Raw genomic sequence first — 16,397 nt, 5'->3', positions numbered from 1 at the left:
CACCAGTGTGGGATGAAGAGAAGTCATGGCAGCCCCCAAAGACACTCCAGTTATGTCTCATCTGTCACTGCCCTTGCTCCCCACTGTCTCTTGAGATATCTAACTATATCTAGGATGTTTACGCAGAGTTGAATTTTATTTTATTTTTATTATTATTTTTTAAGATTTTATTTATTTATTTTTGCACATGCACGAGAAAGCAAGAGAGCAAGAATGAGCCAGGTGGGTGGGGTGGGGGGGAGGGGCAGAGGGAGAAGCAGACTCCCTGCTGAGCAAGAAGCCCCATGCGGAACTCGATCCCAGGACCCTGGGATCACGACCTGAGCTGAAGACAGATGCTTAACCGACTGAGCCACTCAGGCGCCCCGAGTTGAATTTTAGTTCTCCGTTTCCTTTCCAGTCTTCCATGTCTGTCTTCTCTCTCTGTCACCCTCATCTCTTCAGTGGTTAAACTGCCCTCTTTCCCACCAGCCCATCCTCACCACGTGCTTTGATGAAATCCACAATCACAAGCATTTCTGGGCAGTATTTTATGGTAGTGAAGGACTAGGGCCCTGGAGACAGGCAGACCCTGGCTTCAAATTGCAGTTCCACTTATTACCTACCTGAGTGGCCTTGCGAAGTTAGTCAGAAGTTCCAAGCCTCAATTTCTCCATCTGGAAAAGAGGGATAATAATAATATCTACTTGACTAGGTTGCTGTGGGGATGAAATGAGGCAGTCAAGTGACGCTCACTGTCTGATACAGAGTCATCTGCTACTATTATAATTTATTTTCCTGCCTCCAGACTCCTGTTTCCCATTTTCCCTCTATTTCTAATGTACTTCTATTTCCCATTGTCTTATTTGTAGGTACTATTTCACATTTTTTTCTCAATCCACCATAGATACTGATAAGGTACAGGACATGCTACCCCAAAATATGGCACCTTGGTATATTGAATAGTTTAAGCGGAAGGAGTTTGAGAAACAGCAGGTTCAGGAAGGACTCTCTGACTTTCCTGGTCTCCTTGAAGCAGGTCATATGAGTCTCACGTGAGAGGTGCCTTCCATATACCCTGAGGGAAGCATCCTTACCTCTGAGGAAGGAGGGACTCTGAGAAGAATCTGAATAAGCCTTGCTATATTTCCCCCACTGTACTACTCTCTGCTCCTAACCCTTTGACCTAGCACATTTTCCACGAGTCCCCATTTTTGGTCAAACGTAGTATAAAAACACTCAGGTTTAACTGTTTCCTCAGGTCATTTCCTTATGAAGGCTCCCATGTGAGGTAAAATTTACATTAAAAAATCTGTATGCTTTTCTCTGGATACTCTGTCCTTTGTTACAGGGGCCCCAGCTGAGAATTTAGAAGAGGAGGAGGCAAAGATTTTTTTTTCCTCCCTTATACTGGCAAATCGAAGACAATGGTCATATGTATCACATCATTTTTTTTTTTTTTTATTACAATCAACTTGAGTTTCTTCATCTGTCATCTGGGGAGAAAGCTCATCAGTGAACCATTGTTGGGTTGTTTTAAGAATTATACAAGGTACGTTTCACACAGATACCACTCTCACAGACACGGTGACCATTCCTAAAACTGCCAGACTTTCTGTAAGAAGTGTGGCAAACATTAACCCCACAAAGTGACACATTACAAGAGGGGCAAGGATTCTCTGTATGCCAGGGAAAGCAGCGTTATGACAGGAAGCAAGTGGCTATGGTGGGCGGATGGATTTTCTGGAAAAAGGTTAAATCTATAAAGAAGATTGTGCTGAGGCTTGAATGTGTTGATCCCAACTGTGGATCTAAGAGAATGCTGGCTATTAAGAGAAGCAAGCATTTTGATAAGAAGAGAAAGGGCCAAATGATCTAGTTCTAAGTGTCATATTTTGTTTTATTAGAAGAAAATATAATCTTGAGTTTATGTTTCACTTAAAAAATCATATAAGATATGTAAGTGTCTCTCACAGCGCCTGGCTTATAGGAGGAGCTCAAGAATTGTGAGCTATTATTATTATCTTACTTCAATTAATCTTTTTATTAGGGTGTATTATGAAATAATTCACATAACATGACTCTTGAAAGGTAGCAAATTCGTAGGCTTCCAGCTAATGTAATGATCACTGGCTATAATCAGAGAGCTCGTTTGATATTATTCGTGATTAGTTTAGCTAACACTTTGGATTTATGTTTCCTTCTAAGAAAACATGGGCTGAAACATACCACTGTGAGCAACAAAATAATGGTTTCCTGCTGTTACTGTAAAGCTACATTGTGTTCATTCTTTCCTTTCCAAAGTAGGACATTCTGATCCTGTGATAATGTTCTACTAAAGGAATTTATTTATTTTGCACCAAATGATTCGTGTAGATGAGTTCATTTCTTGTGATAAAAACGGGTACAACATAGCTGGGCTTCTTGCTGTGATCTCACTGACTTGCTGTAATCCAACTGGCTAGAAAACACAGTAATTGTCTGGCTCAGCAAGAAGAAAAACAGCTTTTCCAAAAAAATTCTTTTGGGGCATTCTCTCAAGTTTGATGAATAAGTTAGTTACCGATTGCTTGAGAAAAATGTAAAAATGGACGAAGTGGTATTTCTTTAGGAAATTACTGAGGACCACTGAGTGGATTTGAGCAGATTCCATTGGACATGGCAAAAATAATCTAGTTTTTTTAAATCAAGCTTTTGTTTATTTGAGGCTGAAATAAATGAATGTGAATATTCTTTTTTAAATTTTATTTATTTTAAGTAATCTCTATATGCAACATGGGGCTCGAACCTGAGACCCTGAGATCAAGAGTCACATGCTCTTCCAACTGAGCCGGCCAGGCACCCCAGGATGTGAAGAGTCTTGTAAATTTTTTTTTTTTTTGAGAGAGAGAGAGAGAGTGGGGAGGGGCAGAGGGAGAGGGAGAAAGAATCTGAAGCAGAATCTGTACTGAGCGCAAAGCCAGACATGGGGCTTGATCCCACAATCTGGAGATCATGACCTTAGCGGAAACCAAGAGTCAGCTGCTCAACTGATTGAGCCACCCAGATGCCCCTGTAAATATTTCAATAAAAAGTTAAAATGGACAGGCACTCTCTGCAATCATTCCTACCCCCCCCCCCCCCCCCCCGCCGCCCCGTGTTCTGGGAGACACAAGGCCTTTCTGAGGAAATCTTTTATAGAGTGGTTGGTATGTTATAATCCTTCCTATGAGATAAGCAATCTTAAGTGTGTGCTGACGTTCCCCCTTCCTTATTCAATCTCTTAAAAAAAACCCAAAGGCAAACCATGGAGAAATGGCATGTTTATACATTAAATATCATTCCAGAGCAAGGCATCTCTCCCAGATAAGGTAAGAAGAACTTAGTCATTTTACTGTTTTCTAAATTTTCCCCATCTTCTTGGTTAGTGCATGTGAAGGACTGTACTGAAGTACACATTTTGCGTGTGAGCGTGTTGATAATGAGAAAATCACCCCAGAGGTGAAGGGCTTTATTTTGAATACTGTTAATGAAATGAAACCTATGTGGGACAAAATGTCAATCAAACAGAAAAGTCATGTTTAACATTAGGTATCTGATTGGCTAAGAGTAAATAATTTATATCAGCTTAGTATTTTTCATAAATGCAGCCAGATAATTGATTTGACTAAACTTTTATTTCCTTATAACATAAGAATAAAACAAGTAATTATATATATAAATATCTTATTTAGTTTTGGAATTTGGGAGAAAATTGCCAGCTCTACTCAAGGTAAGTGGTATTTTCAGATGTTACTTTTTTTTTTTTAAGATTTATTTATTCATTTGAGAGAGAGAGGGAGAGAGAGAGCATGCGCAAGGCGGGGGGTGCAGAGGGAGAGGGAAAGAGAGAATCCCAAGCAAACTCCCGGCTGAGCACGGAGCCTGATGTGGGGCTCGATCTCACAACCCTGAGACCACAACCTGAGCCAAAATAAAGAAGTCGGACGCTTAACCCACCGAGCCCCCAGATGTTACTTTCCTAAATGAACTCTTCCCTGACCACCACCAGCCTGTCCCTCAGTCTCAATCAGGGTCACTGCTCTCTACACTTTACTTACAATTTTTAGTTATATATTTGAATACTCATTTTATAAATGTCTCTCCTCCAGCAGGCTGTAGTTTTTGCTTGCCTTTATACCCTCAGATCCTAGCACAGTGCCTGGCAAATAGTAGAGCTCAATAATATTTACTGACTGGCAGAAGACGACTTAGTGTCTTTTGATAGAAGGCATTTAAGACCGTGGCATCTCGACAATAACTAACAATAATTTTTATCTGAGAAGGCAAAGGTGAGTTTGAGGTGAGGATGTAAGTTTTTGATTATCGTCAAATTCATTAGTTCCTGTGTTCAGGTCCTCTTTTTTATTAAAGATATTAAAAGAATGTCGAGTACTTAGGAAAGATAGCCTCACTCCTGAGGGATATGTTAAATCTGTTCAGCCAGTTAATTAGACAAGGACTTTTGGTTGACAGTGGGTCTTACTTCCAGGGAAACGTGATGAAAATCTTACCAAGAGCAAACTAGTTCACTGTTAACCATATGGTTGTCTAATCATGTATTACTCATAATTAAAACCAGTTCACCTAACCACATGCAAAAGGAGGCAAATCCCAGGCACACCTAATTATATAATAACATTTAACACCATATGGCAATACCTAATGTTTCCCACAGACTTGTTAACTACAACACAATACTAAGCAATTTTTACATGCATTTTCACATTTAATTCTCACAACAACCCTGTGAAGTACTATTATTATTTCCATGAGGCAAAGCGAGGTTGGCTATTTAGCAATAGTGTTGAAACTCAGACTCTGACTTCAGAGACTTCCTTCTTAACTCTTGTACACCACCTCTGTAGTAATTATCTGTGGATGCGTTTATCTCCCCTACTAAACTGGGAGAGCCTCAAGGGCAAGGACTATGCTTTACTCATCCTATGTGTCAAGCACAGAGCAGAGTGCAGAAAACATAACAGGTGCTCAATAAAAGTCTAGTGAAGGAGAAAGTGCTTTCTCAGTCATCAAAACTATAGTATGTTTACAATGGTTTTAATGTTAAATATAGTTAACCATATCATGTATATAAATAAAATACACAAATCAAACAAATATTTACATAATAAAACAAGTAACTATATATGTATATAAATATCTCACTGTTCTTATTAAAGGAGTAATCCATGTTTTCTGTTAAAGCATAAGAAATTGCCGTTTTGTTAGGTCAAAAATGGTCAAGTCAACTAATAGGATTTTATAGGGTATAACTTAATAAAAAAAGAAAAACTATGTCAAATCTACATAATTAAGCAGAATACTCCATTACCATATTTTTTTCTATTCAAACAAAGTTTGTCACTATAAACCACCAAAGAGAAAGTCTTATGAAAAATTAAAGATGTCCTATCTATAAGCACTTCGTTCTAGCTCCAGTAATACAACTTTATATACAAATCATTTTTCATGCCATTGGGGACAGCATGGTCCTAATGAAAACTCAACCGCAAACATATTTTTTTCCAAGCTGCCAGTTTGCATACCTCCTTTCAAAATCCTTCTCCATGAAGTCCTCCCTTTTTTAATAGCAACTCTGCCTTTATCCCAAGGCCTGATACACCCCCTAGTGTTCCTCAAACACTTTCGTAATGATTACATTACATGTGTTTGTAATGATCACTTTTTGTTGAGTAGCGATGTCTGTTACATGTAATTATGTAAAACATTTGAAATGGCAGAACTAAACCCAACTGATTCAGTTTTTATACTAGATGACTGGTTGACCATAGACAGTTCTTTAATAACATATTTGTTGTTGTTGTTGTTGTTGTTGTTGTTGTTTGGCATAGAAAGAAATGCAAAATTAGAGCTTCAGAGAGTAACCCTGCAAGCCATTTTAAGCACGAGTGACATCTGCTTCCGCATGATTCCTGAGGGAACACTATGACCTCTCCTCACTGAATTCTTTGTGTTAAACTTTATGAAATGAATTACTTTCTTGACTTCATCTTACTTGGAACTTTGTAATCATGAGATCGCCTTTTTGACAGTAATACCAACAAAGCCTCCTGCTTTTTGGTGTTCTAAAATGTCCGCCTAACGCACTGATGGGCCTGAATCCTTTTCCTACTCTACTTCCGTCTTCAGTTTAGAAAGTACACTCAAGGGGCACGTGGCTGGCTCAGTTGGTAGAGCCAACGACTCTTGATCTCAGGGGTGTGAGTTCGAGCCCCACGGTGGCGGTAGAGAGGACTTAAACAAAATAAAATTTTAAAATAAATAAAAAGTAAAAATAAATAAATAAACACTCAAAACAAAGTCTGCTCGGGAATTTCCTGGTCCCAGTTGGGTTAGCCTGACTTTGAGCCCAGCTGTATTACCAGATCGGTTAAATTCTGAAATACTTCACACAGCTCAGCCACACTGGTAATACAGGTTTTTTCAGGACTTAAGTGAGAACTTTCAATGCAGAATTGAGTTAGATGCGCGGATTCCCGGGGACAGTAGTCAGCAGTATTGCTGAAAATAGCAGAGAAAAAAATCACGTGTTCTAAAAATATATTTCTACCGTAACCTGAAAACTTCCCCAGTTGACAGTGGGCACAAACGGGGTGGTATTGAGCTTTAATTCAGGATTCATTGGGGTGTGTCCATTGGCTGATGTGGTACTCACCTGTGTTTGCGTACAAGTCTGTGCTTCCTGGGCGCCACGACTCCATCAGGTGCGTGGCGAGAGCCCTGGGATGCTTGCCCTGCAAAGCTGGGGGTAGCTTCGCGATGAAGTGAGGGTAGTGGAATGGAGAATTCTGTTTCATGGATATTTTTTTTCTTAGAGGAGATCCCAGATGGAGCTTCTGTGCCCTGATGTCTTAGTGGAAACAGCTCTTTGCTTTTCACTTGCATGCTCTCTCATACCCCTTCTCCTCCCGAGGGTCAAAGGTTTGTGCTCCTCCCTCCTAGCAAGTTCTTCCGCAAGCTCCTCAGGCTGAGGAGGACGTCTGGTGGGTATACCCCATCAGTTCCTCAGTCAAGTCCAAATCTTGTCATCTCACTTTGACTCATGATGGGACACCGATATCCACCTATCTCACTGTCTCACCTCCTCCGTCAACGGTTAAGTTGCATACCCCTGTTCATATCCCTCCCTCCCTTTTGAGAACAACCTTCTGTAGGAACTCCACACTTCTAAACCTTTTTTTAAAAAAAGATTTTATTTATTTATTTGAGAGAGAGAGAGAGAAGGAGCAGGTGAGGGGCAAAGGGAGAGGGAGAAGCAGACTCTCCTCTGGGTGCAGAGCTGGACTCCCGAGCTCAATCTCAGGACCCAGACATTATGACCTGAGCGAAGGGAGACCCCTAACCGACTGAGCCACCCAGGCGTCCCAGTTCTAAATTTTTCTAGTTTAGGGCACTTGGCTGGCTCAGTCAGTAGAGCAGGCAACTCTTGATCTCAGGGTTGTGAGTTTGAGCCCCATTGAGCATAGAGATTACTAAAAAAATATAACAAACAAACATTTTTAGTTGAACGACTTCATTCTGTCCCCCAAGCAGCACAACTTTAAGCTTACGGAGGGCAGGGATCTTCCTTTAAAAATCTTGTGACTTCTTCTACCACCGGAGCCGAGGGTTCTGTTGATATCTGATTGACTGAATAGGACATGTACAGGCAGTTTCTCTTCGTTAATGATAAACAAATAACCCCTCTCTCCCCCACAAAATAAAAAATAGTAGACTTCCAAATAAATAACCAAAATTTCCAACCTCCATCTTTTTTTTTTAAGATTTTTTTTTTTTTTAAGTAATGTCTGCACCCAACGTGGGGCTCTAACTTATAACCCTGAAATCAAGATCTTGGGATCATGAGATGGAGCCCTACAATGCTTCTGTCCTCAGCGAGGAGTCTGCTTGTCCCCCTCCCCCTCTGCCCCACCCCCCCCTTCTCGAGGGTGCAGTCTCTCTCATATAAATAAATACATACATACATACATACATACATACATAAAACCTTTTTAAAAAAATTTAAAAAAGAGTCACATGCTCTACCAGCTGAGCCAGCTAGGCGCCCCCCATCTTCCGCCTTCCACATGGAGGTGACACAGAGTAAGACACAACAAAAGAATATTTAAACCATTTGGAAAGTCCTAACAGACTTTATTTATTTGATTTGGCGAATTCCTTTGCCACAAACCAAGTCTTTATTTGCATGCATCCTGCAGAGAGCTGCTGTATGCAATATTGCATACACTCAAGTTCACATGGGCTAGTTGATTGTTGTTTTAACAATGAACAACGGCCAATGAGGCCAAGATCAGAAGGTTGGCTCTACCCTGGGTCAATTCCCTTCATGGAGAGAAACTCTTCCACAGTCAAAGCCAGGCCCTATTTAACCTCTGCCCTCCACCCTCTAATTAATCATCTGACCAATATATTAATTTAGCTGAAGGGACAACTGCATAATTTCTAACAAAACATTTGTGCCTGAATCATGTATACTTTGTTCCAACTGACACTATTGTCTTTAACAATGAAGAGCATTTTTCATCTTATTTGAGTATCAGTGGAATAATCAAAACATACTATAATAATTGAAGAATATGAAAAAACAGTCTGAATGAAAGGGTTGTCTCAACTAATATTTATTAGGTACCTACTGTTTGTGCTAGGTACCCATTATATATGTCACATTGAGCAATGACTTAACCAGAGATTTAAGAAGAGAGGGAGGTGGGGTACTTGGGTAGCTCAGTTGGTTAAACATCTGAGTCTTGATCTCACAGTAATGAGTTCAAGCTCCACATTGGGCATGGAGCTTACTTTAAAAAAAAAAAAGAAAAGACAAAAAAGGGAAGGAGGTGGATTGTGGTGCTGGAAGAAAATCTAGCCCATCAGATTTATTTTGGAGAAAAGGAAACTGAGGTCCAGAGAGTTTGTTCTGCCTCAAGCAATGAAACAAGCTAAAAGCAGAGTTGGTATTAGAGCTCTGGGGTGACAGGCAAAGTCAAAATAGAAAGGGTAAAGATACTGTGCAATCATAGATTTGGACATTGTCTGATTTAAGAGAATGCTGTTAGTAATCTTCATTTAACTAGTTATGTTTTTTTCTATCAAGTTTTATACTATCAGTTTTTATTGTATTGTCACTACTTTCATTAGAAGTTTTATGAGGCAGGGCGCCTGGGTGGCTCAGCCGTTAAGCGGCTGCCTTCGGCTCAGGTCATGATCCCAGGGTCCTGGGATCGAGCCCTGCATTGGGTTCCCTGCTCGGCGGGAAGCCTGCTTCTCCCTCTCCCACTCCCCCTGCTTGTGTTCCCTCTCTCACTGTGTCTCTCTCTGTCAAATAAAAAATCTTTAAAAAAAAAAAAGAAGTTTTATGAGAAGAAAACCTTACTAAAGTTAATGTCATCAAAGAAACCAGGTGAATTAGAACTGAAGAGCTCCCATGAGATCAAAGGATTTAACTTTTTGTGGTTTTTATGAAAATTGAAGACTAAAGAAAAAATAGGAATTTTCAATATGATAGAGTTTTTTTTTTTTTTTAAGATTTTATTTATTTATCAGAGAGAGACACAGCCAGAGAGGGAACACAGCAGGGGGAGTGGGAGAGGGAGAAGCAGACTTCCCACCCATCAGGGAGCCCGATGCGGGGCTCGATCCCACGACTCCGGGATCATGACCCGAGCCGAGGGCAGACGCCCAACGACTGGGCCACCCAGGCGCCCCAATATGATAGAGTTTTTAAATGATAAAAGTAATAGACTATTAGAGAAAGTTTAGGGAAAAAAGAAGAGATGTATCACATAAAGGGTCCAGCATACACCACTGTGGCATAAAAATTATTTTGAGCAGAAGGCATTTGATGTCCCCAAATAACTCAATTGTCATAAAGCCCTTCCTGGAAAGCAACCAGGGAAGACTGACTCCTCACCAGAGGCAAGAAGTCTACACACCACACCTAAAGAGACAACAGTCACATCTATTCTTTTAAGGGCCTATCTTTCTAAAAAGTCATTTGTTTTCCCATAAGTGGCCTTTCTTCTCTTCCCCTTTCTTTATTAAGATGATATATTAACCCCAAATTCTAACCGTCTCTTTGAGTCACATTTTTCTCTGAACTCCTCTATAAATGTTAATACAAATATGTAATTAAATTTGATATTTTTTCTTACTAATCTGTCTCTAGTAAGTTTAATTCGCAATGCCTCAGAACTGAACCTAAGAGGATAGAGGGAAAGTTTTCTCTCCCTAACATACCATCAGCTCACCATCGGCACATCAGCACATCATAAACTCAGTTTTGGCTTAACACAACTATTTCAATTTTTCATATTTTCTTCAGTTTTCTCAGCTGCATTTACTTTTTACTAATTATTATCATTGTTAATATTATAAGCACCCATTCATGATGCAACATAATCCTCCAAATTATGATTTCCTGATGACTGCAAAATATTTCAGTGAGATGATATATAAGTTCCTTAACTAGCCTCTTATCATTGGATATTTGCTTCTGATTTTTAAAAAATTATAAATAATTTTGAAAAAAAAAATGTTGAGCACAAAGCTTTTCTCCTTTCAAAATTACTTCCATGGGTTATCTCCGACTGCTGTGGCCTTCGAAAAGGGAATGTTGACTTAAATATCCATCTCTGACAGATGACAATTAGTAGTAAAGTAACACAGAAAATATGTGACATTCTGTTATAAATTAAATGCCTAAAGTCTCAGGTAGAAGTCATAAAGGCCATGAAAAAACTTAAAAGGCATTTAGCATTTAGTGTCTGGAAGATGTGCAAACGTGATGAGAATTTATTCAGTAAGAGGAATTACTTGAACTAGAATTAGAGGCCTGGAGAAAGGTCCCTTGGCCTTTTTTTTTTTTCTTCCCCCCACAAAACAAACAAAAAATAGTGGTGGATTCATTGAGCAACAAGTTTGTGGAAGCTTGGACAAAAGAGTTCGTTTTAAGTGAAAATGGCCAATCTGAAAGAATAACTGCTGGTGAAAGTTATCAACTTTTCATTCGGTTTTCATTAGCTTTCACTTGGAGGGACGGATCAACTATTAGACAGAAAGCAATTGGTGCTCACAGTTATCTGCCTCCCAAAAGAACAATCAAGTTCGCTGAACCTTTCCTCCCAGCGATCTCCTTGCATTTAGCCATTTGTCCTTCATTAGGGGAGCCCAGGTACCAATTGTTCTCACAGGCAATTGATTATGAGATTCCAAAAATGCAGCAACAACAAAGAAGTGTTTGCTTTGACAAACCACAAGCTATTCATCTTTAAAAGAGAGGGAAAAAACCAACCAAACCACATTACAGCTCCATTTAGAACTTTTCCCCTACCTTGTCATCTAAGGAGGGCAAAATCAATTTTCATTTGAGAGCACCATTTCCTCCTACCAGTTTTCTCTAAGTGGCCTTTCCACAAATGATGTTTGATTATTTCTGAGTCACAACTACTTAAAGTCCACATTTATGAGCTGTAATTTCCTAGGTAAAAGCCGAGGGAATTACTGAAAGTTCTTTGTGCCCTCCCCCTCTCCCCCCAGCAACATCCTCATGTTCTCTCTTTCGGTGTTTGAGGTTTTAATATGCAGCTGTAGCGAGCCCGGGAATGACCTTCCCTAAACGCTCTGACAGGACTAAAAATATGAATCTGCACACAGAGCTTTCCCTAAACTATCAGGAGTCCTTTTTCTTCTTTGCCAGCTGGTAGTTTGTCAAAATACTGTTTTGTAAATAAATCACCTGCAGAAAATCCTCATCAGGTCAGCCGCAAATGTGTCAGTCTAAGGAAAACAAACAAGAAAGCACTTACCAGTTAATTTACTTTGAGGAGAGAAGCTATTTTGATGCCTGGGTGTGACCTCCCGGCTCCAGAATGAAATGGAGGGTGGTTTTCAGAACGGCTACGTTGGACACTTTTTCCCAGCCTCCTCATTTGGCTTTTATCTGGCTTTTGAAATGACACTGTAGAAGGAGAGTGATGTTGGGTTTCGTTTGAATGTGGTTCTTCCCTTCCTCCACCACCCTCCATAAAAATTCATCATGTATTCCAGGAGAAAAGTAAGCAATGAGCATACTGCACAAATTAATTCTTTTGCTCAGCGTGGATGTGTGTATAACTGAGGTTTGTGTTTTGAATGGAAATCTTTGCTATTGGCTCCAGTACCGCAGGCTGAGAAGTGGGGGGGGGGGGGGGGCACTGATCCTTCCTTTGTTTGGTGGGCTTTTGCTTATGAAAAGTCAAGTTACATTTCTTTCCAACGAGGGAATGAAAAGAACCTTAGAATGTCAAAGGAGAGCTCTTCAATTGCACAGCAAACTCTGTGGGGCTCATTAGGAGAGAGATTTCACTCACTGGGTTTCAGTGTGTTTCTGAGAGTGAAGAATGGTAATCACACATTAATTATGTGTTTTAGTTTTCATTTCTTTGCCTAGGTAGGTTGAGAGAGAACTCTCTAGGATCTGAGGCAATTAAAGGATTGATTTTTTTTTTTTAATCCCTCATCTCCTTCTGGGGTTCTGGCAGATGTGAGCACATCTGTGCATCTGAGGCAGGGCTCGGAATTCAGAAATTCACAGGATGAGAAACATGGAGGCTGAAGGTAAACAAGCCTTGATGTGGTTAGCTTCTCGCTGCAGAGCTAACTTGATTTTTGTAAGCTCTAACATCAGCTCTATCATGTGATATTGGAAATTGAACATTATTAGGTCATAAAACATTGTTAGGCCGGCTAATTGAACATCGTTAGGTGAGCTGCCAGAGAAGCAAACGATTTTGTATTTGACTGGAGGGTAGCTGAATATGCCACCCCAAAATATGCCTCTTCGACATAACGATTATTTTGAGCTGATTATTTCTAAGAAACTGCAGACACAGAACAAGCTCTGAAAACAGAACAGAAGTTACCCTTTTGTGAGGGAAATCTATGTTTATAAAGGGAATTTACATTAGAAAGGGGGCCTGTAGCAGGAAGGGAGCTATTACCAGAGATGACTTTTTCACCTGGGAGACTTAGCTGCTCGGCCAGGCAACCTTTGTTTACCAAACATTTCCTCTTCTCACCTTCCCGTGAATTGCCTTCTGGTGAATGGCCTTCCCCTGCTTTCAGGCCCAGACCCCTATCCCTTTCCTTAGTTCTGGATGGTACATAATCCTCCATCTTCTGGGCTTCTGAGTCTCATATTCTAGTGGGGCTCCTGTACTTATGTAATTAAAATAGGTTTTTTTTCCTCCTCCTGTTAATCTTTTGCTGTTGTTGTTTAACAGGAGGGGGTCTTAGCCAAGAACAGAGAAAGGTAGAGGGAAAATTATTTTCCTCCCCTACAAGACCAAGTCTAGAAAATCTAAAGCAGTCATCCTCGTGTGGGTGTGGGGTGGGCTGGGGTGGGAGCATATCAGAATAACCCACACCTTTTCAAAATACAAATATCCCTCAGCCCCATAAGGATGTACACTCTCCCGCATTTGCCCCCTATCCCTTGACTCCACAGAAAATAACCACAATTAACAATCTTTGCATATTTCTTTTCAGTATTATCTGAACATAGAGATGGTCATTGAAGGAGGTAGTAGCAGAGTGCTCTGTGGGAGATTCCTGTCTGCTCACCAGTTCCTACTCCTTTGCATCAGCAATATTACTATTTGTTAATAATCATGTAATCGGGGCGCCTGGGTGGCTCAGTCGTTAAGCGTCTGCCTTCGGCTCAGGTCGTGGTCCCAGGGTCCTGGGATCGAGCCCCGCATCGGGCTCCCTGCTCCGCGGGAAGCCTGCTTCTCCCTCTCCCACTCCCCCTGCTTGTGTTCCCTCTCTCGCTGTGTCTCTCTGTCAAATAAATAACTACAATCTTAAAAAAAAATAATCATATGTAATCTTCTGTAATCGCACCAAAGCACAATTTCATCCACAAAGATATTTTGAGGAGAATTTTGGGAAGTTCGGGTTCCTTTACATAGCTTTGACTTTATTTTTTGGTGGTAGAGCAGGAAGCATTGAGTAGCAAGGGGGAGAGAAAGAAGACGAGAGAAATGACAGCAAGAATTTACTATGTACCAAGTGTAGTTTAAGCACTGAAACCCAGGGCATTTTTTAAAAAAGATTTTATTTTGGGGGCGCCTGGGTGGCTTGGTCGGTTAGGCATCTGCCTCTGGCTCGGGTCATGATCCCAGGGTCCTGGGATCGAGTCCCACATCGGGCTCCCTGATGGGTGGGAAGTCTGCTTCTCCCTCTCCCTCCGTCCCTCTCCCTCCTTGTGTTCGCTTGCTTTCTCTCTCCCTCAAATAAATAAATAAATAAATAAATAAATAAATAAATAAAATCTCTTTTAAAAAAGATTTTATTTTTAAGTAATCTCTACCCAACATGGGGCTTCAACTCACAACAGAGATTAAGAGTTGCACACTCCACTGACTGAGCCAGCCAGGTGCCCCAGTGTGACCATTTTTATTTTAATGTTTTAGTGAGCACCCAAAACAACAGAATTGCAGCATATGTTTACTTATCTTTGAAATTGGTCCCCAAAACTCAGGAACAATAGATAAAATCTCTTAGCTAATGAACCTTATAGTTTGCTGTGCATTTGAAGACCTCCCCTTGAACACTGTAAGGTATGCCTTATAGTTGATCTGTTATTCAAAAGTAGTTGAAACTGAAATGCTCAGATGTAGTAGAGATCACTTACTTGCCACCCTCGCTTACAATAGGTGCAGTGGACATCAGCCAGGCCCCTGGGTGCATTGGTTAAGAGGGTGAGTCAGTTCACTGGAGACGGGTCAAGAGAGCCTCTACTGGAAGTTGCATTGTTGTTCAGTGTTGGGCATTCTGACTCCAAACACCATGCTCTTAAGAGACTTGACCATTAGAAGGGAAGCTGGCTGGTTCAGTCGGTAGATTATGTGACTCTTGATGTCAAGGTAACAGTATGGCTCTCTCTAAAAGTAGCTTTTTGGGGAAGCTGGGTGGCTCAGTTGGTTAAGCATCAGCCTTTGGCTCAGGTCATGATCCCAGGGTCCTGGGGTGGAGCCCCGCGTCTGACTCCCTGCTCAGTGGGGAGTCTGCTTCTCCCTCTCCACCACTCGTGTGCGTGCTCTCTCAAATAAATAAATAAAATCTTAAAAATAAAATAAAATAAAAGTAGATTTTCTTCACTGATGCTTGAAATTTCACTGTTAGCGAGTTGTTCTTTGGAAGAGATGACATTTTAAAAGAAAAGCTTTGGGGTGCCTGGGTGGCTCAGTCAGTTGAGCATCTGCCTTCTGCTCAGGTCATGATCCCATGAGCCATGGGTCGGACTCCCTGTTGGGAGGAGAGTCTGCTTCTCCCTCTCCCACTGCCCCTCCATCCCCCAGCTGGTGCTCTCTCTCTCTCACTCACTCTCTCTCAAATAAATAAATAAAATCCTTTTTAAAAATTTAAAAAAGAAAAGCTTTGTATTAATCTAGTGAAGCTCTAATAGTTAGAATGGATTGGGCAGTTTTAAGATAGTCGTCCCCTCTTCCCACCCCAACCCCACCAGAAAAAAAATTGGGATCAGCAGCTTGGTCTCCCCTGTTTTGATATGATCAAAATCATTATTCTTTTCCTTTCTTGTTTGTTGTTAAAATAGCTTACTTGCCCCAAACACCTGAATACTCCTGATGATGGAACTTTTAGAAAGAGATATTTGGGAAAACACAGTCGGGTCACATTGATTTTTATTAATGATCATTCCTGATCTTTTTGCTGTCGCTTGTTTATTTAAAAGAAAAAAGAAAAAGAATAATTCAGCCTAGAACACTGGAAAAGAGATAATGTGCAAGCAGACATTTTCTTATTCAAGAAGCTGATGTGTGAACAATGGGAAAACTTCACTTCTTTTCATTTTTTTTTCCTCGCCTCTTGTCGTACAGGGAGACTACAGTTGCTTTGTGGAAGTGCCTTTCTTGGGCCAGTCTCTTCAGGGTCAGAGATTAAACTTTGGGGCTTTATTGGGTTGAACGGTGCGGCTGGAACCATGCAAAGCTTTTCCTAGACACTGAAAAGGACTCCCAGGCGCAGACTGGGTGGCTCTAGGAGGTCGCAGGGAGGAGCCAGGCTCACCAGCCCCGACAGGGCAGCTTGCCTGCCACTTAAAGCAGACAATTCTGAAAGGCCATTGAGGACAAAGCCCTTCTCCAAATTCTTGCTTTTAATTCTCTGTGGCCCCTGCAAGCCTTGAGGATGCTCAGGAAGTCTGTTAGAGGATTTAGCTATACATCTTTTTAATTAAAACACACAAAGCTCTAATTACCTGCGGAAATGTGGGGAACAGCTTCCATTGTTATCTCTAATGTGAATGGACCTTCTCTTTTAATATGGCAAATGCCACATCAAATGAGAGCTCATCAGAAGGATTTAGACTGGTTTTCTTAACT

The sequence above is a fragment of the Phoca vitulina genome, unplaced genomic scaffold, assembly GCF_004348235.1.
Source record: "Phoca vitulina isolate PV1807 unplaced genomic scaffold, GSC_HSeal_1.0 scaffold1, whole genome shotgun sequence".
NCBI classification, from domain to species: domain Eukaryota; kingdom Metazoa; phylum Chordata; class Mammalia; order Carnivora; family Phocidae; genus Phoca; species Phoca vitulina.
The sequence above is the reverse complement of the archived record's forward strand: the minus strand, read 5'-3'. Positions refer to the sequence as shown.